Here is a 25,497-nt window from a genome sequence, read left to right as displayed (position 1 = left end):
ATGAAGTGATGAAAGGTCTTTTAACACAATATTGAAAGATTATAGAACAAGCCTCAGAAAAACCATGGATTTTAAACCATATTTTTCCTTTCACTTTAATATGAATAGTCCATCACACTATCTAGATGCTTATATGGTCACTTTCTCTGTAGTATTTGTATGCTCATGCTTGTAAATAAGATGACAGAATGTCAGTTTGTTTACTTCCAGTATGTAATTTACTGTAACTAAAAAGACCTTTATATTCAGTCCATCTAGCATGCTGGAAGGACTGGGGAAGAATGGGAAATCTAACGATCTTGCTTCAGTCAGATTTTCCTTGGCAAACAGGTGACATTAAATGGCTCAATACTAAGTTCTTTAAGGGGGTATTAGCAAATATAATAAGTTATCAATTTACCCAAACACTGGAAAGCATGCTGGGGCCTATTTTTGATCTCGCACAAGTTTTATAGTAGTGTAAATCCATTGACTTCAATACTGACTACTCATTTATCCTGGCATCAGTGAGAGGAGAATCAGGCACAACCAAAAGGAACTACGTGTTCATAGTATATTTCAGCAACAAATTTAATACTTGTATTGTGTAAGTCTGAAAATAGCATTTATGGCAAATTTATATAACTATGGTAGGATGAATCAGGTTTGTTTTTTTTTAAATCCTTTCACACACAAACCCCCGCACACACCTCATCACCACCAGCAATCTACATGCAGCTCTGAAATCCAACTCTCAGAATCAACTCTTTAGATGTTCTCAAATGTTCACAGAATTTGTTTCGACTTGTGGTTTATGCTGGTGCCTAAAACACGTAGGTCTTGTGTTAGCCCGGGTTTTCAGAACCCAAAGCAGTGGTAACTTTATTGTTTCTCTCCAGGCGGTGTCGGAAATAAATCAATGGGAACACAGTTCCTCCATCTGATATGTGATTGATATAAACCAGAGTGCTTTTACCTAAAACTACTTTTTATTAGCTCTTAAGCACACTCACACACATATATATATATATACACACACACAGACTGTTGCAGTAGGTTTCAGAGTATCCTACAACACTGATATTTATCTAAAGTTAAGAGATGGTTTTGAGGAATCAGCAGCCAGGCTCCTTCCATCTAGCTGCTGGAGAACTTAAATGTCAGGCCCTTGCCCAAAGAAAAACTTCTTTGGACTGCTCCCAAGCACACTTTCTAACTAAACTTTCTATACATTTTTTCTGAACAAAGCACATAACTCATAACAGCCCCTAAGGCTAACAATTTCCCTAGCAACAACCGATGACAATTCATTATGCTTCTTATCAGCAAAACATTTCTAGTCATAACACCAATAAAACGTACATGTCAGAGGCACCTAAAATCAAGGCTGTCCAAACATTCCTTCTGTTTTAATGGAACCTTAACTTCCTGTCCCATTCTCCTCCCATTCTGATAGCAAAACTGCAGACATGCTATTGCAAGGCTTTGCCTCTCAGGGTCCCACAACTATCCCTAGCTATGCAATGTTTGGGTTTCATCTGGCAATGGTTGAACATACGAAATGGCTGACTGCAGAACTGTCAAATTCTGGGGTACACGCAGGAAAGTCAAATTCAGGGGCTACATTTGCTCCAATGCCTGTGGAATTCAATGGAAAGACTCCTTACTTCAGTGAGTATTGGATTAGGCCACAAATGCAGCAAGCAGGCCACATATTTCCAGCATCGTCAATATATGTGAAGCAAAAAGCCTGGCCTGATGAAATGTTTCAGCATAGTTTTGCAGATGAAGGTTACCAATATGGGAATAGGCATCCAAACCAAAGCCAAACTCCGAAGCCTTTGAAGCTTGCCCATCGTCAATTGTAATTGCGTTCACCACTAGTTAGAAATAATAGGTAATGCTATGCTTTAGTAAAAGAACATTGTTGAAATCTAAATTGCCTTTACACCCACTTGAATGTAGTGGGCTTGGAATTTGAAAGATGCACAAAGAAAAGGAATTCATAGAACTTTTCAATATACATGATTTTGAATGCTTGAATTAATGCCTAGTTTGTGATAAGAAGTGTATTTTATTATTTTGTGAATTAGGATATGTTAGGAAACTGAACTTTCAGGGAGAGTCATACATGCCCAAGGAAAGGTATAAAGGCTTAGGGAAAAGATAAAAAAGAACCCAAAGGAAGAAAGCTGTCATCTGAATTACGTCAGGGTTTTTCAGAAAATGATAAACTTGGGTGATCATAATATGTTTATGAAGCCTGCTTTAAGCCTGCAGAGCAAATGTGGGCTAAAATAGAAAGAGCAGAAATACTCACTTTGTTCCTACATTAAACTAATGCACAAACTGAAGAAGCTAATTCCCTTTTACATTTGGTTTGCTGTTGATTGATCTTTTTATTAATTATAAGCAAAAATGTAAAATGTCACAATCATTCCGATTTAATTTCAATTAACTAAACACATTTTTGAAAAGCTGTAATATTGTTAGGATTTTTTAAAATGTGCTTTTACATGAAATTTAATTTAAAGACTGCTGTCCTTCCAGAAGACGTTTGATGAGACTAGAATATCTTTGTCTCACTTGAGGCCGCCTTTTTGTCTGCGTGTAAATTTGCTTTGTAATAGTAAATGTCTGAGATGTTGAAAACAAAATAGCAACATAATGTGATTACCATTTAATCAAAGTATTCAGGTATGAACCTGACTTCCCATACTTCTGCATCTTGCCAAATCAGAAACCATTACGGGACTCTGGTGAGCTTTTACATTCTATGTCCAGCAGAATCATTTAGTGAGATGTTATTTTTTTTTCCAGTGTTTGAAAAGCTAGTATTTTCTGACAGTAAATATGTGTTATCAAAACTAGAGAATCAAAATTTCCTCCACCTGACAGAACTGATGATTGGACCAGATGCTGGGCATTTCCATCTGTTTTGAGCTTCTACTCTGCCTATCTTTATAAGTCAATTCTGTAATTCTGTATAATGCTTAGTGGTCCACTCCCTTTTTTTGGTTGTCTATGGCATATTCTGTATACATGCATCAGTTCTGAGTGTTCATGCTCTGCTAACAGACTGCTCATTTAGTTTCACTGAACCCTGTTGGACGTGTCCAGGGAAAACCCATCAGAAAATAGGCAGCAGAGAATACTGGAACATTAGTACAAGCCATACATGACTCCTGAAGAACTAGGGAAATTCAAATTACCCAGTATGTCAGCCAAAATGGACTTTGAAAATGGAAGACACACAACCCTTACAGAAAGGCCTCAAAGTGCTGTTCCTGAGTCTAAACCAAAGTAACTTAGTCAAATATCTGTCTCTTAGGGACTGATCCTGCAGACCCAGATTGCATAGGCAGTCCTGTTTGGAGTACAGATGCTCTTTTGCCTCTCTATTTTTGCTCAGTAAGGTCTCGCAACCAACTACTTCTGGATCAAGCAACACTGACGTCAAAGGGACTATTCATGTGAGATCAGGCCTTTAGGGATTTGTAGGGCACTTATCTCCATTCAGTTGAACGTTCATTCAGATCTCCAAATACCACGGGCTGGATTCTCCAGGCCACTAAGGCCACTTTGTGCTGGTTAAGCAGCATACAGGAGACTTAAAACATAAGTAAGGGAACTCTCCCCTGGAGGAAAGCTGTCAGAAGTGTGTCTAACCTGACTTCACCAATCATTCCTCTTACCCTGGTTTAAGCGGGGGGAGAGAGGGGCGTGTGGTACAGCAGAACTCCACTACACTTGATCCCCCACTTTTGTAACATCCATTATGGACTGTAAGCCAGTGACAGAAGTTAGAACATGTTCCCTTGTGTTCTAACGTCCATCGGGACCTGGCAGCTGAGGATCAGGTAGCCACAATCCCCCATCATGTGCCATTATGTCAGAGCATAACTCAGATGTAGAGGAGAATCTGGGCCATTGGCTACCCTGTATCTCCAGACTACCTTGGTGTTTGCTTCTCCTCATCAAAGTCTTTATGCTGTGATTGTAATTCTTGTAAAGTACTGTCTCTAAGAAGTAAGAGTTCTGGGGACAAGGTTACAGTGCAGTGAAGCTTTACTGGCATTATATCATCAGTCTCTGAATTACTGATTTTAGTGAGGGTGATATTTTTGGAATTTAGCTTGAAGTGACTGCAACACCTTCATGAGTACAGTACAGTATTCAAGTCATATTTATTATATTCATAATGATAACCAGACATCTTTTAGAATATTTGTTAGATCAGGGAGTAAAGGTGAACTGTTTCCTTGGTTATTTTTACTGGGACACTGTTTTCATAGCACATGGAGTGACTTCCATTGAATTGCTAAACTATGCGGAGTGGGACATTGGCTACATCGTTTTTGGTTTTCTGATCAGTGCCCTCTGTGCTGTGTTTGAGAATAAGTACTAATCCTGCCTGGCTTAACTTTTTCCTTTAAAAAAAAATGGTCCGCTTATCTCAACTTCCAATTATGGATGGTTTCAACTGATTGGCTAGCTGGCAAGGAAATTTGTTGGCAATATGTTCCATCTGCTTTATGTTCTGCATGATCCAGTAGCAGTTGGTAGTGAAACTACCAAGGCACTGTTCCAGTTTTGCATAGCGTTTAGTCCGAAGAGCATTAAGGGGAAAAAAGCAACACAAAGGAGCAGCATACTTTCTCTTGTCCTCTGTACTTGCTTTTGTATGAGGAAATAATGGTACATTAACACATCAAGGAAAGATTATCTTACAGAATCTCACTTGATATCTGTGCCATACCACTTGCAGTTTTCTAGATGATTATTCAATAATTTCTTTATTGAGAGTATCCAACAATACAGCATGTTTTAAAAAAAATCCTATGCAATGTAGTTCTCCTGTGCAAATGAATCTCCAGTACAATGAATGAACAGGAACTTAGTTAATTTCTAAAGTAATTTCCTTTGTATTTTAAATGTTGTCCTGTTTAATCCACCTGAATCACCTTGGATCTGAACCTGGGCTTGGACCAGAGATCACACATTGAAACCGTCTCTCTAGTAAACTGAAATGGAACTTCCTAAACTTCAGGGTACATTGGATTTGGTTCCAGATCTAGGGTTTTGGTTCAGCTCCATCTCTCTTCTTAATATTTATTAAGTCCTCTCTTGTTTCTCAAGGAAGTACTCTTTTAAGTGAATTTGTTAGTCATGAAACCTGCATCATTACCAACCCTGGAGACTGAAATCCTCTATGTATCCAGAGGACAAGTACTATATCACCAGCAGTGCAATCTTCCCTACAATACCCCCATCCCATTGTTCTGAAGGCATCACCCTGTGAGCAGCAGACTGGCAAGTTCAGACTCCATGGACTGTCTGCTTCTTTGTTTCTTTGCTGAGGCTTCCAATCAAAGTGTAGTAGAATTTCATTATAATGGTGGTTTCAGAGTAGCAGCCGTGTTAGTCTGTATCCTCAAAAAGAAAAGGAGTACTTGTGGCACCTTAGAGACTAGCAAATTTATTTGAGCATAAGCTTATAGCATAAGCATAAGTTTATAAGCTTATGCTCAAATAAATTTGCTAGTCTCTAAGGTGCCACAAGTACTCCTTTTCTTTTTATTGTAATGGTGGTTATTGTTGCATACAAATCTGACTCCTAGAAACTGAACTGAAACCATGAAATCATTTCACCTAGGCCATCAAGCAGTAGTAACTTTGAATTGCTGCTGACCTAGGAGGGGTTTGAACTGATGCCCCACTCCGCATATGAAAAAACAGTGCCTTATTGCCTATCCTTTGAGTCATCCAGTCATTCAAAATACTAACATTCCAATTGTTTCCACAGTATTGCTCTTATTTAGTTTTCTTTCTATGCTGTCCTCCATTTGCATTTAGTGTCACTGCTATTGTATCTGTCTTCCTCTAGCCATTGAGCTATTTGACTGGCTGCTAAAATAGAAAGCCTAATGGACCAAATTTTGAGTGTATGCACCTTTCTGATATCTGGTGAGAAGTCACCTTCCTCACAGAGTCAGTGTAATCCAACAAACTCTTTCAAGAAGGATCAACACCTGCTAGTAGGGTACAGAGTTTCAGGAAAACACCGGCAGCCTGTTACATTGGTTGTATATCATACCTTGGATAACAAGGTTTATTACAAAATTATTTGTACTCTAAGTATTTTGTCATTGAGATATAAAAATGCTGTCATTAGACCACATTACATTTTTTAAAGGTTTTAATAAAAGTCTTCTAGCTAGTTCCTGGCTGTTGGGAAAACCAGTTCCTCCACTTGCTTGCTGTGAGCTATCTACAACTTCATCCACATCATCTTTCTCGTCCCCAAAACCTGCTTCTGTGTTGCCTCCATCTCCACTGAAGGAGTCAAACAACACGGCTGGGGTAGTGGTGGCTGAACCCCCTAAAATGGCATGCAGCTCATCATAGAAGCGGCATGTTTGGGGCTCTGACCCGGAGCGGCCATTTGCCTCTCTAGTTTTCTGGTAGGCTTGCCTCAGCTCCTTAAGTTTCATGTGGCAAGTTTCTGCTTCAGGTCCCTGTTATGGACTCTGTCCTTCATGCCCTGGGAAATTTTGACAAAGGTTTTGGCATTTCAAAAACTGGAACGGAGTTCTGATAGCATGGATTCCTCTCCCCATACAGCGATCAGATCCTGTGCCTCCCGTTCGGTCCATGCTGGAGCTCTTTTGTGAGTCTGGGACTCCATCATGGTCACTTCTGCTGATGAGCTCTGCACTCACCTGCAGCTTGCCACGCTGGCCAAACAGGAAATTGAAATTCAAAAGTTTACAGGCCTTTTCCTGTCTACCTGGCCAGTGCATCTGGTTGAGAGTGCTGTCCAGAGCGGTCACAATGGAGCACTCTGGGATAGCTCCCGGAGGCCAATACTGTCTAATTGAGTCCACAGTACCCCAAATTCGACCCGGCAAGGCCGATTTCAGCTCTAATCCCCTTGTCGGGGGTGGAGTAAGGAAATCGATTTTAAGAGCCCTGTAAGTCAAAAAAAGGACTTAGTCGTGTGGACGGGTGCAGGGTTAAATCGATTTGACCCTGCTAAATTCGACCTCAACTCCTAGTGTAGACCAAGGCTTAGTAATGCCTAATAGGAAGGCTGGGTGTTCCTGTATGGGAACAATGAGTAAGGGAAGAAGAGTCAGTTTCTTATGAGTGACTTTCCAAGCCTAATTAAGGACAGGCAATAAAGGGTTTAATCCAAATATCTGTTGGTAAGCTTTTCCATCCTCTAGAACAATGTCATCAGAACCTTCTTCCTCTTGAATTATGCCCTTTTTCATTGACAGAAACATGCCTAGTGCCCTCTGTGAATATTCATGTCTGTCTGTCTACTCCATCAGTCCTTTCTATCTTATCTACTTGTCTGTTTGTATGAGTTGGTATATTTTTAACTTTCTAGCTGTGTGGGTGCATGTGACTGGAAGCCTGCCAACATCTGTTGTTTCTGAATTCTTGTTTTCAATCATCTTGGAAATAAGGTAACACTGCAGAGATATGCTAAGCAGAGATGAAATAGGATTTCAGCCTCTACACCTGGTATGTGTGGCAGTAACTAATCACTTAAATATAAAATGTGCAGATAAAGCTCAGTACAAAATGGAACAGAATAGAACAATTCAATTTGCTTCCTTAAATCTCAGCCACGAAGCTCTCAGATTGGACAGCGATCTACTTGAACGCAAATAATATAGACATTTTGTCACGACAAATGAGGTACAATTGCCCCTCCTCTTTGCTTCTACCCAAGTGGTCTGATGGTTGTAAATATAGACCCTTATGTGTATTTACCCCCTTTCATCTAGCCTGGCAGAAGGGTGGCATCATCAGGATGGCCAATTGTGTTGGTCTTCAACTGAGGTAACACACACTGTGACAAAGCGTATATTTCATAGGGCAGCCCTTGCAGCAAAATAAGTGTGCCTCAGTTTTCCATTTCTATGACGAGTACAAAGGAACTTTTAGAGTCTGATATGAAGCCCACCTCTGGGCATAACTTATTCACATGCACCTGTGCAGTACTTCCCCCAAAACCTTGAAGTAAAACCATTTTCAAATTTCCACAATAAATGTACTGAGGATTTTTTCCCATCTCCTGAGATATCACCAGCAAGTCACCCACCCAAGAGTCAATAGCAGCAGTATGTTCTCAGTTCCTTTGGCCCCTGATCCTGGGCCCCACTCTCCAGACCTCCCTGCCTGAGATTGACCGCAGCCCTTTCCTTCAGGTTTTTACTCTGAGGGCTCCACTTCATCCAATGTTCCACTCTTCCAGGTCTCCCTGCTTGGGAGTCCTAAACCGGTCAGGGGATCCACCCACCCACACCAACCTTCTTGCTTCTGCATTTGGCTTCCCTTTTCCTGGAGGCCACTGCCTGAGCCTTCTGTGCACCAGGGGTCCCCAGCCTACATTAGTTCTCACCAATAGCTTTCCTCTAAGCTCCTCACCGGAGGCTCAGTTACTGCTCTGCTTCTGAACTCAGCTCCTGCCCAAGCAACTCCTGGCAGTTCTTCCTTGCTGCTTCTCTCCTCTGGGTCTCAGGCAGTTCTTACGTGTCCCTTTCTGAATTTGTCAGGCTCTGACTTGCCATGTCTCTGACCCACCCACATCCTCCCCGTTAGGGCCCACATGATCTCTCTTAAGCCTAACTAGGGGGCTCAACTGACCAGTCACAGGTTCACTGGCATCTTCCCTCTTAATGGGCGAATGCCATACTGTGACAGTAGGGGAAATAAATGATTCAAAAATAAACAGACCCTGAAAAAAGCACTGTGTAAGGGTTAAATTGAGCACATTGTGAATAGATTTCCATATGTGTACATAGTACTGTACAAGCATACTCCCTCCCTATTAGAGTTCTCTGTCTAATTCAGACAATTACAGTACACAAGAAAACAATACAGGACAATACAATACCCATCATACAACCATAAAGGGAAGAGCTGGAGTATGAGCTAGGTTAAAGGGTTGGAGTGGAAATATATTATAAAATACAGGGATTACACAAAATCCTGCCTAATAAAACGGTTTCTCCCTAATGAAAACGTCCACAGAAATAGCTAAAAGCACAGCTTACAATAACATTACTGCAGGGTTTGTGGTCATAAACTGCTGCAGTTTCCGAGTGTGTATGTTCTAATAGCTTCTTTGCAGGGAGGTAAAACACCTTTGCTACTAAAGGCAACAGAGAATATTAAATCTGTCTTTATAGTGCAGTTCCTGGACATTGAGAGAACAGGGAACATGGACTATGGAGCTGAGCTCAAGGGTAATCCTGTTCTCATTCTTCCTCTGACTCTGGTTTGCTGCATGGACTTTGGTGAATTCCTTAACTGCACACTCTCTGTTTTTTGCAGCTGTAAGATAACAATAATACCTTGCAGAGGTGACCATGATGGAGTCCCAGAATCGCAAAAGAGCTCCAGCATGGACCGAACGGGAGGTACGGGATCTGATCGCTGTATGGGGAGAGGAATCCATGCTATCAGAACTCCGTTCCAGTTTTTGAAATGCCAAAACCTTTGTCAAAATCTCCCAGGGCATGAAGGACAGAGGCCATAACAGGGACCCAAAGCAGTGCCACGTGAAACTTAAGGAGCTGAGGCAAGCCTACCAGAAAACCAGAGAGGCAAACGGCTGCTCCAGGTCAGAGCCCCAAACATACCACTTCTATGATGACTATGACTTTTATTTTAGATAATGGAACCAGTAAAAGAGAGAACAAAAGTAAAGTGGGGAATTGTGGTGCAAATCTTCTGTGTGATGAATTGCCCTAGCTCTACTTCACAGAATGCACCTGCCTTTGCCGAGAACAGACTCCTGGAAAGTAAAAGGGCAATACACAGAAAACAAGCTAAGTTAGCCACAATTTGGGACACAGAGAATTCATTCTTATTGAGGCTGTATTCTTTCCATCAGCAATTCTTATGAAGAGCTTCACTGCAATAGTTAATTTGTTCTTGCTGCTGTAGTATTGTACACACTGAGCAGTCTAAAGCCATGTTATTCTTGCCTAAAATGCTCTTTGTTCTTAAGGATGCTGGCTATGAAAACTCTCATGCTGCACAACTGATTTCATGGGAAAGAATGACAACAATGATGATTATTTGAAGCAAGTTCCATTAAATCCAAGGACTTTGAAAGACACATAGCATGCGATCTAGCTGCAGTATAAAAACAACTTGCCAAAGCTTTCATCTTGAGCAAAGTTTCAATTCATTTGGACTCTACTTATTACTTGCTTAATTGGTTCCTGGAAAAACAAAAAACTGTACAAAGCTATGTTAAGAACACAAGATAGAGGAGGAAAGTATTCAACTTCGCACTTGGCGTATCACTGCTAGTTTAACTACCATCTGTCACTGCTCACTTGGAAAGTCCATGCCAATGCTGCCATTTGAGCCAGGTACTGCCACTTCTGAAGCATCACACCTTGTGTTCTCAAAGAGATGCTATGTTCAGTTTGGAAACAAAGAAAGCCTGTAACCTTGACAGATGAAAACTCTTATCTATAGAATCCAGGATCAGGGAAATATTTAACAGGGAAGAACAGATATATATATATAAGACTATAAGATAATTCCCAAGATGTTTGTATTTCTACTCTCTCTAATTTAGATCCATAAGAAAGGCCTTCTTTAATCCTTTGATATCATAACACACAAAATGTGTTTAGCTGAACAGAAAAAGTCTTTCACAGATGAAGCACTGCAATAATAAATCTGTTTAAATTTTGCTTGAGACACATTTCAAGGGCATAATTTACTTCTGTGTATAATTAACACAATGAGCTATTTGCATAATATTAAAGCAAGATCAAATATGTGGTGTCCCCAGTTCATTTGTATGTGGAATTATTTTATGTAGAGTTTGAAGAGCATCCATCTTTTGAACCAATGTCATACACCTGTATAATGAGTAACAGGCCTGTTTTGGACCTGAAATTCAAAGCCCTGGAGCTGAACATGCCTCAACTTTGGAGAAGTTTTGATTCAGATGTGAATTTTATGGCTTTGGGGCCTTCTCTAATTTTGAGTGGCTAAACGAGGAACATTAAAAGAGAGCGAACAGCTACGTGAACCATATAACTTGAAAAGGACAAAAGTTAAACCATCTACATTTCCTCAGAATTGTGATAATAGATTGTGCACATTTGTCATCCAGATAGTAATCTGTCTCTGAATGTGGCCAGCAAGATACCAGATATCCTTAAGAAAACACTTATTTGAATTACCTGCCCTATGGAATGTTTCTTCCTAACCTCTGTTAGTGGTTTAAATCCAGAAGCATAAGGGTTTATATACTTTTTATTTTTGTGTCCTGTATGTTGTAACTGGGGATGGACTCATTACAAGGAGAGCTGGTAGCAACACCTATTATTAAGGTTACCCACCACAGCTGCTTTTAACTTTTCAAAACTTAAATCATTTTGACTGAAATTTTCCATGCCACGTGGCTGCTTCAGGCTGAACTATTCTGAAAGACTTCAGTCAGAATTGCTCGGCAGTTATCAGGCCTGGCGGCAGCAATTCCAGGCTCCAGGGCAGAGCAGTTAATGGGACCCACGCTGTGCCCACGCAGACATGGTCCACCTGACATTTGGGCGGTGCTGCGCCTGCACTGGCTGGTGCTCAGCGAGCTGCCAGCTGCACTTCTGGGCGTGCTCCTCCGGCACGGCCGGGGCTTGACATGCCCGCCCAGTAGGGTTGCTAACTATCTAATTGCGCAAACCCAAAGACCCTTACCCTGCCCCTTCCCTGAGGTCCTGCCCCGTCCCACCCCTTCTCAGAGGCCCCCCTCTGCTCACTCCATCCCCCCCACTCTGCCGCTCGCTCTGGGCTGGGGCAGGGCATTGGGGTTCTGGAGGGGGTGCGGGTGCATGCTCTGAGAGGGAGTTTGGGAGGGGGGAGGGGTCGGGCTCTGAGAGGGAGTTTGGGTGCAGGAGGGGGTGAGGGGTTTGGCTCCTGGAGGGAGTTTGGGTGCGGGAAGGGGTGAGGGGTTCAGGCTCTGGGAGGGAGTTTGGGTGTGGGCTCTAGGGTGGGGCAGAGGGTTCGGGTGCGGGGGGGGGGGGGGCAGTGCTTACCTCGGGTGGCTCCCGAAAGTGACTGGCACACCCCTCTGGCAGCAGTTCCTAGGTGTGGGGCCCAGCCCAGGGGATCTCCACTCACCGCTGCCCACAGGACCGCCCCTGCAGCTCCCATTGGCCACAGTTCCTGCCCAATGGGAGCTGCAGAGTCGGCACTTGGGGCAGTAGCAGCACATGGAGACCTACTGTCCCCCCCAGGGGCTGTAGGGCCGCTTCCGGGAGCGGTGCGGAGTGAGAGCAGGCAGGAAGCCTGCCTTAGCCCGACTGCACTGTGGTGGGCCCCTGGGACCTTTTAAATTGTTCAGGCCCCTGGGTAATTACCCCCTTTAGGCGCCCCCCAACCCACCCCCTGTCCCCGGGCCTGGCAGTTACAGAGAATGAGGCTGGAAAAAATACATGTTAAAAAATTCTGGCAACCTTTTCTTTGAAAAACCTCTACCACCCCATGCTTTGAAGCAGGAACTTGAAAGTTGGTGGGGGCAGGGAAGGGTAGCCTTTCTGTCAGGAATGTGCCCTTTGTCATCTCTGTGTGACAATCTTCCCAAATTCGGCCAATTTATAAATTTTTTTAAAAATCAAATTTTACACATGCTCAGAGACTTACTAAGGCTTTAAAACAAAAAACAAACAAACAAAAAAAAACCCTCTGAAGATTATGTTGTCACTGAGCATGCTCCAGCCCAGGAATGAGCAGGACTTTTCAGATAGTTGCAACTCTGGGCTGCTGCAGTCTATGCCTGGTCTAGGTCTGGGCACTTGAACGGATATCCAGGAGACTCTTTTCTGTGCTTTCAGTGACACCCCTGCTTGTGCCAAGGCAGTGTAGAGAATGCAGCTGTTTGATTTGATTGCAGAGGTGATAAGAGCCGGACTTGGGGAAGTGGGAAGATACACTGGGCCAAGGAGTCTTGAGACAGATGGGGAATGCATCACTGGGACTAGAGGCTGGCATGGGGGAGACGGGTACTGGCAGGCAAGGAGACGAGGCCTGGGTGCTGGGTGGGAGAAGACTTGGAGCTGGGGGGTGTGGAAGAGAAGATTCATAAATTTTAAGTCAAGAAGGGACAATTAAATCATCTAGTCTGACCTCAGGGGAGACTGGAACTGCTGGGTGAAGACATTGGGAACCAGTAGGGCGGGGGAAAGGAGGAACATCTGATGGGGACACAGGATGCAGGGAAAGGATTGGAATTAGCTGGACAAAGAGTAGGACAAAGAACCTTGCAGGGGAGGAGACTGGAGGAAGAGATTAGGGAGAGGGACTGGGATTGGGAAAAAGTGGGGAGTAGGAATGTAGCTGAGAGGCAGGGAACTGGAGGCTGGGAGGTGGAAAGATTGGGAAAAGAGAGAGAGAAAGATTGGACAAGGAGCTAGGAGGGGAGTAACTGGGACTGACTGGACAAGGTGGCTAGGGGCACGGAGCTGGGATGGGGGAAGCTTGAGGCTGGGAAAGTTGGGGGCAGGCTGGAGGGCACAGGACAGAAGGCGTGAAGCTCAGAGGGAATGGGTGCAAGCGTTTATGCCCACTAGAGCACATGCCATTCCTCTGCTATCAGAAAATATTTGTGAAACCTACTGGCAAAGAATCTCCTCTCTCTCTGTCTGGTCCACATAGATGATGACAACCTACTGTTGCTGTCGCCTACTCTGTTACTTCAAGTGACCACGTTCTGTGTGGTTGATCTAAAAGTTCTAATCCTGTTGATAATCCATGTGGGTGTCAATGTGATGCCAGATTATAGAATTTCTGTTTTTTCAATTTGCTTTTTTAAAAACCTAGGAAATCACACACAAACTGTTAAGAGAACATTATTAAGGTGGAAAAGTCAAGCACTCAGAAGTTAGGAAACATGAGAGTTAAGGTTGCCTGTGCAACCTTAATATGTCCCCTTGTGTGTATGCCTTATGAGACTGTCTTTATTTTCAAAACTAGTCCAAACTGAGAACATGATGATATCCTGAGAGCTAAGAAACTGAATTGGGTAGCCATTTAAACTGTCCACAGACATCTGCACATTTCTCAGCTAATCAATTGAGAACATTTACCTCCCACTAAAACAATAAAGTAACAATCCCTTCTAATTATTTGGCTACAGCAGGATGCAAACTGGGATGTAGATACCGGGCTGTAGATATGCAAACCAGCCAGGCTGAGGACCAGAATCTAGCCTTATTTATCCACAAATGGTCTGTAATCTTTGGGGTCAATCAGGACTCCCTAAGGCAGGTTGGGTTGAGGAGTGTGGAGAAGGTGGGTCTAGTAGCAGTGGCTGAAGATGATATGTCTGTTGAGGCCAAGAGCAGACACAGAGCTCCTGCGTGCGGGGGGAGTGGGGGAGTTAGGGTAAGCATTGCACCCTGAAGGATGTCACCTGTGCTCTGCCTCTCCAGCTGCTGTCCAGCATGCAGGGGGTGGAGCTATAGCATAGCTATCATCCGGACAATTTGCTTCTGGGGAATTGATTGCTGGTGGCAGCGCTAACAGCCCCCATTCTCCTCGGTCCAGGCAGCTATTTTATGGCTGCCTCTTCTTCAGATGCTGTGCCCTTTCCATCTCCTAATGAACCCACGCTGGGGCAGCCCTGATTTGTCCCTTTGTTATTTAGGCATGTGTCTATTTCTCTGTTATCAGTGTCTGATTGACATTTCCCCTCCCACTGATGTCTCCTGCTCATTAGGACTGCTGTTTAGACCGGCATTAACGGCTAATGGCGTACATTTGTCTCCCACACCTTTTGAAGCCAACTGGCAGTGAGCATTTACAATTGTTTTTTGATGCCTCTTCTTCTTTACACCTTCAGAGACAAATGCCAGGTTGAGCGGTAGAAAGTGATGCTGAATGTTTCACGCTGAATGCTGTGGCAGAAACAGTATTTGTCAGGTGATTCATTCAAGTACCAAACAGCTGACTCGAATTTTGCAGAGGAAGGTAACATGCTAGAATATCGTAATGCTCACAGGTGCAGTAGCTGATGATAGGTTATTTTAATCAGTAGTGTGTCTTGATAAAATATGATATTCATAGGTAGTAATGGAGCTAATTCAGTGCTAACTATGATATTGTATGTGTTTATAATATAGCGTTCTTCTGGGTAGCGCTCTCCATAGAAATACTTAAGTGTGGAATGCTCAGGCTATGACTTAAAGGATCTCCTGTGCACTATTTGGCAAACTTTATTTTTTTAGATCACGTCATAGTTCAGATCAATATTTTTCTGCAGTAGAACTTTCTGAACCCTGACAGCTTAATTCTGTAATATCATTTGAAGTGCTACCAAGACATCTGTAGTTAAAGATCAAATAAAGTCTTAGAGGGTTACTTCATATGTATCATATACAGTAATTAAATGCAAATGTAAAGAAGTTATTTTCAATTGTAGGCTTCTGTTAAACACAACATACTATTGTATGACGATACCGTGATAAAAATTACACCAGTGGAAGCAAGATAATTCACAGCTAAGTAGGACTGAGTGAATGGATTGGGGGAGGGGAGAATTACCTCCATTCTTGACGCAACCTTTTTGAGATCCTCATACTAAATCTAAACATTGTAAGTTCAAGTTTAGCTGACCTGAATGCCCCAATATGATGTTTTCATTGCACTGTTATCAAATGCTGATGCCACCTACATACATTTAAACCACTCTTTTGTAATCTATCTCCTAGGTGTATTGCACTAATTATTGGTCTTCATCATGATAGCTGGAACCAGTCTACATTGGGTTCCTGATCCCAAGTCCAGTGAAATCACTGATTTCCATTTAGTCTACTGGGCTCTTGATCAGGCCTCAATGCAGCAGCGGTATTTAAAGTTTAGATACCATGTAACATTGTATTCTGCTTTATTTTCTGTGTGTCATGAATCAGTGAGTTTGGAAATGAACCATAATGAAACTCTAAAACTGCAGATTTCAAATATCCCTGAGCAGAGGCATTCAGTTTCTGAAGGATGAAAAAAATATATGGTTTAGAAATTGCATCTCCCTCTTGTTCCCAGCTGTGGTCCAGCGGAAAGCAATTCTTGATGGGTGTATCTCCTGTGTCAGAAAATGCCACTCCCTTCAATATAGGAATAGAACTTTGTGTCTGCTGCTTCACTTTACAAATGGTAATTATTTAATTTATTTTAAAGTAAATGTTGCATTTTATTTAGAAATCTCAGTAGTGCAAATTCCCTAATGGGAGTCATTTTTAAAATTGGTGACATGCTACTTACAGGTTTCAGAGTAACAGCCGTGTTAGTCTGTATTCACAAAAAGAAAAGGAGTACTTGTGGCACCTTAGAGACTAACCAATTTATTTGAGCATGAGCTTTCATGAGCTACAGCTCACTTCATCGGATGCATACCGTGGAAACCGCAGCATTTTCATATTCTCTGTGTATATATAAAGTCTGCTGCGGTTTCCACGGTATGCATCCGATGAAGTGAGCTGTAGCTCACGAAAGCTCATGCTCAAATAAATTGGTTAGTCTCTAAGGTGCCACAAGTACTCCTTTTCTTTATGCTACTTACACTTATGTTTATGTTTCTGCCCCTACCCATTGCTGTTTCATTAGGGACAGGGAGTTAATTTCAGAAGCCTTTTCAATTTGACAACACTACAATAGCCTAAACAGCATTAGGGGTTTTTTGCTACACTTCTCAAATATCATAAATGCACTAGTTCTCCAGTGCTCATAGAATGTTTGTTTATTTGTTTTCACTAAGATAGGGGACATAAAGCCTGCATTTCTGCTGCAAAAGAACAAACTAACAGTAAATAAAATGCAGTGCTCTTAGGCTGCTTTTATTAATGATAACCGAGCAAATATGGCACAAAACCAATTTTGTTTTTACTTTGTAGGTCACCTTTAAAAAGTCTGGGTGCATTGAATCACAGGCTTGTCTAACATAAAACTCAACACCTGTCAAAATTAGCCTGAAGGCTTGTAGGATTTGGCCTAATATATGTGTTTCCCAAAGCTCTAGCTGCACCTATGTCACCATGATGATAATAATAATAATAAATAAAATGCTGATGGGAAGAGTAAAATGCCAACAGTAGGGTGAACTTTGACATTCCTTTTCTCACCAGCAAAAATCTCATGGTTTTGAAAACATTTACACAGTTATATCAGCATTAAAACAGACTTTGATTATGTTTTCATTCATAAGAAGACTTTTGGGGATCCCAAATATTCACAATGAGCAAAAGCTGAACATGAAGGTTCCTATCTCTACACATGGCTAGAGCCTTCCATATGAAAACATCCATTTGCTACTCGTAGGGCTTAATCAGGGGTGAAAGTAACTTAAAGGACTTACCAGTACTCTGGAGTCCTGAGCAGGGGCGTGGTTTCAGCCATTTCTTTCCTGAAACTACATCCTCCACCAATTAGACAAAGGTCAGAACCCTGCTGAGCCCAGTCCTAGTCCTCAAGCTGTTTTCTTCCTGCTCCTCATTTTTCCCCTCTGTCCCACCTTCCCATTTCCTCTTTGGCCCCCTCCTATGTTGCACCTCTGCTGTCTCTCCCCTTTTTTGCTTCTGAAGCAGATTGTGAAGAAGAGCAAGGGCACCAGCGTCACGGTTGTTCACACACTCACTCTGATCCCCAACACATGCACACTAACAACAAGGGAACAATTTCTGAAAGGCTGTAAGATCTGACACAACACACGTAGAGCCCACATACACCTGAATTTAATGTGCATAAAAAGAAAATTCTGTTCAATATTCAGACTAGAAATCTACACGTGACTTACAAAACGTCTTAATCAGAAATTCCATCTTGATAGCTCAGTTTCATATTTTCAGGATTCAGAGAAACAGTTGTGTCCCTTTCCTCTGTTTACAATGCAACAGAAGGAAAACCAATCACCCTGATGGATGTGATCTGCAATTTACAAATAATAATATCCACTTCAGGCTGGTTGCTTGTTCCTGTATAGCAATCAGCACAATAAATCTGTGTTTGATCAGCATATAGATGTATCTTGCTGGAGCACACATACTGTAGTAATATGCCTGAACAAGCCTGACTCAGGCCTAAGAAGCAGTCAGAAAGACCTCACACGTTCAGACTAGACACACTAGAGCACAGGCCTAGTTATTTACCAATAGTCTGTATCTTTCTGCACCAAAGTGTAATTAATCGCTATGTTCCACTTCAATGATGTATGTATTTTCCTAATGATTTGCTGTATGAATAAATAAGGAGTGCAAGCCTCCAATGACATAAAATACAAAATGTACATTTTATTCACGACAGTATTTAGATGTCTACTTGGAGCATGTTTATGAGCAAGTTATTTATTTCTTATGACTGAGAGGTGCTCTAGTGGAACTAATTTTGATAAATTACTAAAGCTGAGGAAATTATCTGATTAATTTAGCCTATTTTTCTTCTTTGTGAATCATCCACAAGCACTTAGACTTTTCTAAATTTATTTATTATTTGTAATTGTTTGTCAAATGGTTTTACCAACAGTTCTTGGTCTGTAGATTGTTGGCAAGCAGTTTGCTGTTAGTACTCACGAATGAAATTAAGAGCTGTGTTGTTTATTTGTGACTGGGCACATAGGTCACATGGCATTTTTCTCTTCCCTGACTGGATCAGCATAATTCTTTGAAATAGTTTTATAGTGTGAACACTTGACCCTTTGAGTTCAGATTTCACTTTCCATGAATATTCTTTGATTCACTTACAATTAACGGTTTCTCCATGTTCCTGCCAGTAGACTTTTTTGTTAGAATATTTGTGGAAAGTTAACACAGTAAACATGCATACACCTGAAGGAAATCCTGTTTTTTGTTCTGAATTCAAGCAATATTCACGGATGATTAAAAGCAAGGGTGCTCTGTCCCTTTTGGATGCTCTGGACCCTCAGCTCCCTCTAGAATACAAGTCGAGTGTGGTCAGCACCTTGCAGGATTGGGTTCAATTCGTTGCATGTAAAGGCATCAGTGCTGCAGTCCTTTTACATTCAGAATTCTCATTAACTTCGACAGTATGCAAATGGTCGCAGGTGAAGCGTGCTGTTAAAAGGTGACCAATCGCCACAAAGTAAGCTGTAGCTATAGTATTTCTTGTATATTTAACTACTTCAGAAGTATTAAAACAATGACTTCTCCATTATCATCTCCTAGCAAACATGCTCTTCAGTATGCTAAGAGCTTCAAGCAGTTGTCAAATGTGTGACTATAACCAAGATAAGAAAAATAGCTGACACCAGGACATTGGAAAATGAAAAGCTAACTTTTCTTATAGTACAATTAATTCTTGAAACAGCTAAGATTGAATTTAATGTGGATTCGTCACAAGATAACTTTATTCTTGTCTTTGGTCATTTCTACCTTTGTATGAGAGGTGTTATGCTTGATAGAAACCAATTAGGATTGAATTTAATTTTGCAAATTATTCATTTAATCTTTAGTCCTCATTTATCAGGTTAAAAACTACGGTAATTTAAATATGTAGTGTACATGAATCAAGTGGAAAAGGCAATATACCTAGAACTTCATAGAAATATTTGAAAATGGGTTAACAAGTTGATCCTTCTGTGTTAGGGAAATATCTTCAACACCATTGACAGGCATCACATTTGGTATGTTATTCGAGAAGCACATCTATGCCAATAACTATTAAATAACAAACTTGCCTCCTGGTTCTCAATGCTGGGATCTGGATGCACAGAGCTTGGATTCTGCCTGCAAATTCTGGATCCTGATCTCGCAGGTGTTGATCCAGAAGCTGTGGAACCATACCAAAGCACAGATCTAGAGCTCCCAAAGGAAAAAAAGAAAAGAAAAAAGCTGTGTACAGATTCGTGGCTGATAAGTACAACTTTGGATCAGGGTCAGAGCCGGAATTCAATTCACCAGTCAGGCATGAAGGACTGCCAAGCACAGTTGCCAAGAAAGGATCCAATTACCTGGGGTTCAGCCAGCATGAGGATCTGACATCGTTAACTGATGAGTTACTTGGCTAGTGGCTTTGTACCACTCAGGCCCTGAATCCACAGAGGTTAATGGAGTCTGGCGCACATTTCCAACATCATGATCTTTGCAGAGCTGATTGCATTACTATGTGCTCAACTTAGTGGCATAAACAAGCTGATCAGTGTGGAGGTCCTCGTAACCTTGGAGAGGGGAAAGCTTTTGATCAGATCTGGAATGGTGGATCTCTCTGCTACAGGATAGTGATTTCACCTCGTGCTTCCTGTTTGGCCATTTTCAGATGCACACACGCAATACCCTGCTTGTTTGAGAGAAGATATTTCCCTTTCCAATGCTTCATCTATTAGACCCTCACTCCTGTAGGTGAGAAGAGAGGGACTGATCCATTCTTAGACCTTGTGAATCACGTAGCTGGAGTCAATGTAGCTTAGGTCAATTTACTGTGGTGTCTACACCACACTGCATCGACGGGAGACGCTCTCCTGTCGACTTACCTTACTCTTCTCGTTCCGGTGGAATACAGGAGTCGACTGGAGAGCACTCTGCCGTTGATTTAATGGGTCTTCATTCGACCCGCTAAATCAACCCTCACTGCATTGATCACAGCAGCACCACTCCCCGGTAAGTGTAGATGTGGTCTTAGACTCTTTTACTATCAGAAGTTGTAAAAGCCAATTTACTTGGTCCTGGAACTGTCAGTTCTCTTGGTTCTGGGTAGGAACCACTGAGGTTCTCTTGGATTTCCCAGCCCATTTCTAAAGGCTAATTCAGCTGCTCAAGGGTGGATTTATGAGAATCTGACAGGCTAAGAACTGACATCAGGATTGGAGGCTCCGTTAGGATATGAGGGCACTACGCCTATCTCAGTTCTATGGCTTTTGAGATTCATAGATCCCAGAGATTTCTTTGCTACACAGTCTCTGTAGGAGAAACAGAATGGTGTCACAGGATCTCCCTGCTCCAGAAATGCCTGCCTATTTTCTTCAGTGTGTCTTTGTAACCCTCAAATGCAAACGCAGTAATGAGATCTCTGGGATCTCATTTTCTTCTTCAGTTAATTAAAAGATGCAGTGCCAATGTTCTGTAGAGAAGATAGAATGCTGTACGTCCCATTTTAGATTTATGGCTGTATAAGAGGTGCTGTGAGAATCATTCTGATATTCCTTGAATCTGGTATCATAAATATGCTGATGGATCCAAGTGTCTGATCTCTCATAGGAGGAAATTTTAATAGAACATTATTGGGCTCTAGACTATCTTCCTTCAGTTATAATTAGTTCCTGCTTCTAAGCCAGGAAGGAAACTGTCTCCTTTGAGTGATTGTGCGCGTATACATTTCATGTTAGGTGTGTGTGCGCACAATGAACTCAAGTCAAAGATTTGTGCCGGCACATCTTCTCGCCTTGTGCCCAGCTGTGGGCATAAAAGGGATGGATCTGCCTCCTCCCTCTCAGTTCCTTCTCACCACCCTGGGCAAGGGTCAGAGTTCCCTGTAGCTTTGCTAACAGTTAGCCAGCCTTTCAATCTTAAACCTGTAAATAATTCTATAGTGGTGTTAGTTTAATTCGTTCTTAGCATTTGTATAGCTTAATTATAGACTTCAGACTGAAAAGATCATGATGACCTGACTTACTAAGCCACCCAAACATGCACTTCTGTAGATTCCCTCTTGTGGGATCAAGATGCCTGCGACACAAGCTTCTGTAACTTTCTGGAAAGCAGGTCCAGTGATTCCCTCTTCCTTCCATCCTGGAGAATTCCAAGGGTATAAAAGGGGGAGAGGGAGGGAATCAATGGACCTGCTTTCCAGAAGGTTACGGAAGCTTGTCTTGCAGCATCTTGATCCTACAAGTGGGAATATACAGAAGTTCATCTCAAAGGACTTGGATAACAGGTACACAACCTTCATTTTTATTTCTTCTGCCAGGGTCTGTGTACAATAGGGTGGAACTATACAGAGTGCAAGTTTAGATGGCTTTGTTAGTCAGGTTATTGTGATATTTTATGAAGCAAAAACTAGAACTGTTCAAAAAATTGTGCAAAAACATTTCCTGCCAAAAGCATGATCTGATAAAACTGAAATTTTTTCACAGGAAAATGTTGATTCCAACAAAAAAATGGATTTTTCCCAAGGGAAATATCAAAATGAATGCTTTCATTTCAATTTAAAATGTTATTTTGTTTTAGCTTTTTGGTTTAAACAAATCGAAATGAAATAACATTTTAATTCAAAATAAAATTTTTCTTTTCAAATGAGTTGGAAACTTTCTGTTGGAAAATCAACATTTTTCAACCAAAACATTTTTTTTTAAATTTCATTCAAAATGTCTTGTAGGAAAAAACTTCAGTTTTCTGGTCAGCTTTACATAAAATCAAACAAAGAAACAAACAGAAACCCCTATGGGGAACTTGTGAATTTCTTTGTTTATTCAGAGTCCACATGTTTCTCTGCAGATCTACCAAACTTAAGAAGAAAACAGTGTATGGGCCTTCAGCCTCTATAGACTTTAAAACTTTTAAACTCAAATTTTATTCTTTTCTTGTCATACCTTTTAATTCTGACTTCAGATGTTGGTAATATTTATGGTGGTCTTTTTGATAATTGTTCTACATCATGATCCCTGCTTATTGGTAGCAGTCTTAAACTGATAGAGAAAACCACAGCTTTCTTATTGATTATAGAGAGCTCATGTAACTTCTTTTAAAATTACCAAAAAAAAGAGATTCACATAAATTCATAAACTCCTAAAGGTTATCCCATCATAAATGTATTTGCTGGACAAGGGCAGCCTTTGTCACTCTTAACTGGGAATAGAATTAAAATGGTCTGAGATGTGCACTTTATCAACATACTAAAACCATTTCCTCTCTGATATTCCTGCATAATAGCCTCAGGTAGCTACAGTAATTATTAATTATAGTAAATATTTGTGAGAATTTTTTTGGTGCATAGTTTAATTGCCCCCCAAAAAAGCATTTTTCAATGAATGAAACTATTTGCAAAGTTGGGTCGAATTCAATGAATAGTTGCAGATGAATAAAAATGGAGAAAAACAAATTCCAGAAAAACTGAAACTTTTTCTTTTTTACATTTTTGAAACTAAATGTTTGACTTTTCATTTCAAAACCATGTTTCATTTTGAAATGTAGCTATATTTAACAACAACAACAAAAAGCCACAGAAAAGCATGCAAAAACTAAACAAAACATTATGTTCAACCTGAATCTAATTTTTGTTTGTTTTTTCCAAGAAAAAAGGAATTGTTGTTGTTTCAGGTCAACCCAAAACTGACTTTTTCTCTCTGGATTTTTCAGTTTGGTCACTGAAACCAAAAATCAATAATTCACCCAGCTCTAGTAATAATATATAGGGAGAAATCTCAACTAGTTTTTCATACAAAATTCTCCATCTTGTCTGATTGTAGGATGTATTGTCTCTAACCATACAATCAAATGATCATTAACACAATTCTATAGCACTACAGAGAATACTTAACCCATTGTTTTACACATCACTGTTGTTGATTGTACCCAACAAAGTAGCAGGAGCAATAATTCAGTCAACAATTCATAAAGCTGTTGAAAAGATCTAAAACTGAGCCCAAGATACATACCAGAAGGCTACAATAAATATAAAAGTATGGTACCAACATTCAGTAAAAACTTGCTTTCATCTGAGATCAGAGTATTAATTGATATAGAGTAAAATTCAGTGTTAGTGATTTAAAAGTGTTTGAATGCTAAATAATTCAGCTCTACAGTGGCTCCTGAAATTCTTGGTAATGCCTGCTAGAACACAGTTGTTTCTGAGGAATAAAACTATAAATCAAATTGTCATTTCTTATGTCTTCTTCTGACAATGCTAGCCAGCCTTCATTCTGATAAATGTCAAGGGTCCATTTAGAAGATACAAGATAACTCTCGATTCCATATGCAGTGGCATCCAATATACTGTAGCATCTAGAGCAAACTGTATCCTGCAAGAAACTTTTAGTGGTTGTTCATTGAATAAAAACAACAGAAAATCACTTTAATGTTATTTACAATCCCATTTATTCACTTTTTGTGAATGTTTGTGTGAGCATTATTTGGTTTGCAAGAATGTTCATGGAAAGTGAAAAGCCAGAAATATAGCTGCACATATTAATATTCAGATGAATATTCATAATTTAAATGTTCATTTGGCCATCGTTGAAAGCCCTTTGGGTTTGGGAATCATCCAAACAGGAATCAAAGACAAAACCATGTGACTTAGGTGGCCTGTTAACGTGAATTATTAATAGAAAATAATCAAAGCAAAAGCAATTTGTAAACTGAACTGTGTTAAACTAAACCACTTACTGAATTATTTTCAGTGATGAGCAAATTTGTAATGATCAGAATCTGTTTGCAGATAATTCCTGGATAACAAAAAGAAGGGGCTAAAATCATCTAATGAACATTTTGCTGCAGATAGTTCACGTACCTATAATAGAAAACTAACCCACATTTGGAAAAATGTCACTGAGTTACTGAATCCAGGGTTTTAGCACAATGTTGATGAGTGTTTCTTGCAGTATTCTCTCCTAGTCTAAGGACTTCCTCTTTAATAAAGGTGTGTAAGGGTTCAATCCATGGGTCTAAATCCAGTCTCCTTAAGAAGGTTTCAAGTGTATAAACCTTTCCATCACCTGATGCTGCTGAATTGTTGAAGTTGTAAAGTGAAAACTCTTTCTACAAGTCATCATGGCCTCTGGAAGCTGTATTGTTGATATAGCAGCCTGCGACTCTAAATGAGACTGTTACTCTCTCCTATGAGCTGGTGCCTAGGAAAGCTTGCATTTTAGTTCCTTCCCTCTATAATCTTGCCCTGGTGGTATTCTGCATCCCTCGAATGACTAGTTCACATAGGTTTAAATGGCCCTTCTGCCCAAGGAGAATTGCTGGCTGCTGTCTTCATCTGTCATGGCCATCTGCTCTCCTTTTTTTTTATTCTCAGCATGACTAAAGGAACTTACATACAAAAACAGACTGAGGGAAACATATTAACCTCTTTAGAGACCATTAACAGTCCCCAAGGAGTGTACTGTTTACTGTTCAACTCTATTTTTTTCCTTCAAGCAAATGTATTATTTTATATGAAGATTTGTCTGTCTGTCTCTAGCCCCACCAAATAACTCCTCTCTAATTGCCTCTTCAGGGTAGAGTCTCCCTTCAGTGTTTGCACAGATCTCCAATCATTGGAAGTTGTGTGCATATATCTATGTCTGAAAAGAGACATGGCCATGCTATGCTCCAGGCATCTACTAAAGACTTCCATTTTCAGATTATATGTATTTGCTATTTAACATGCAAAATCATTATAATATGTGCGGAACATTCTCCAGTCAAGGTTGGATTAACTGATGTATAATAGGATCTTTTGTTCAAGGATGGTGGGAATGGCCCAAACAATAAAAGAATCCCTCCGACAGCCTTACCAGTGAAAAGTGAGTTGCATCTATTGTGTGTGCTAATC

This window comes from Lepidochelys kempii, chromosome 9, assembly GCF_965140265.1.
Source record: "Lepidochelys kempii isolate rLepKem1 chromosome 9, rLepKem1.hap2, whole genome shotgun sequence".
In the NCBI taxonomy this organism is placed as follows: domain Eukaryota; kingdom Metazoa; phylum Chordata; order Testudines; family Cheloniidae; genus Lepidochelys; species Lepidochelys kempii.
The sequence above is the reverse complement of the archived record's forward strand: the minus strand, read 5'-3'. Positions refer to the sequence as shown.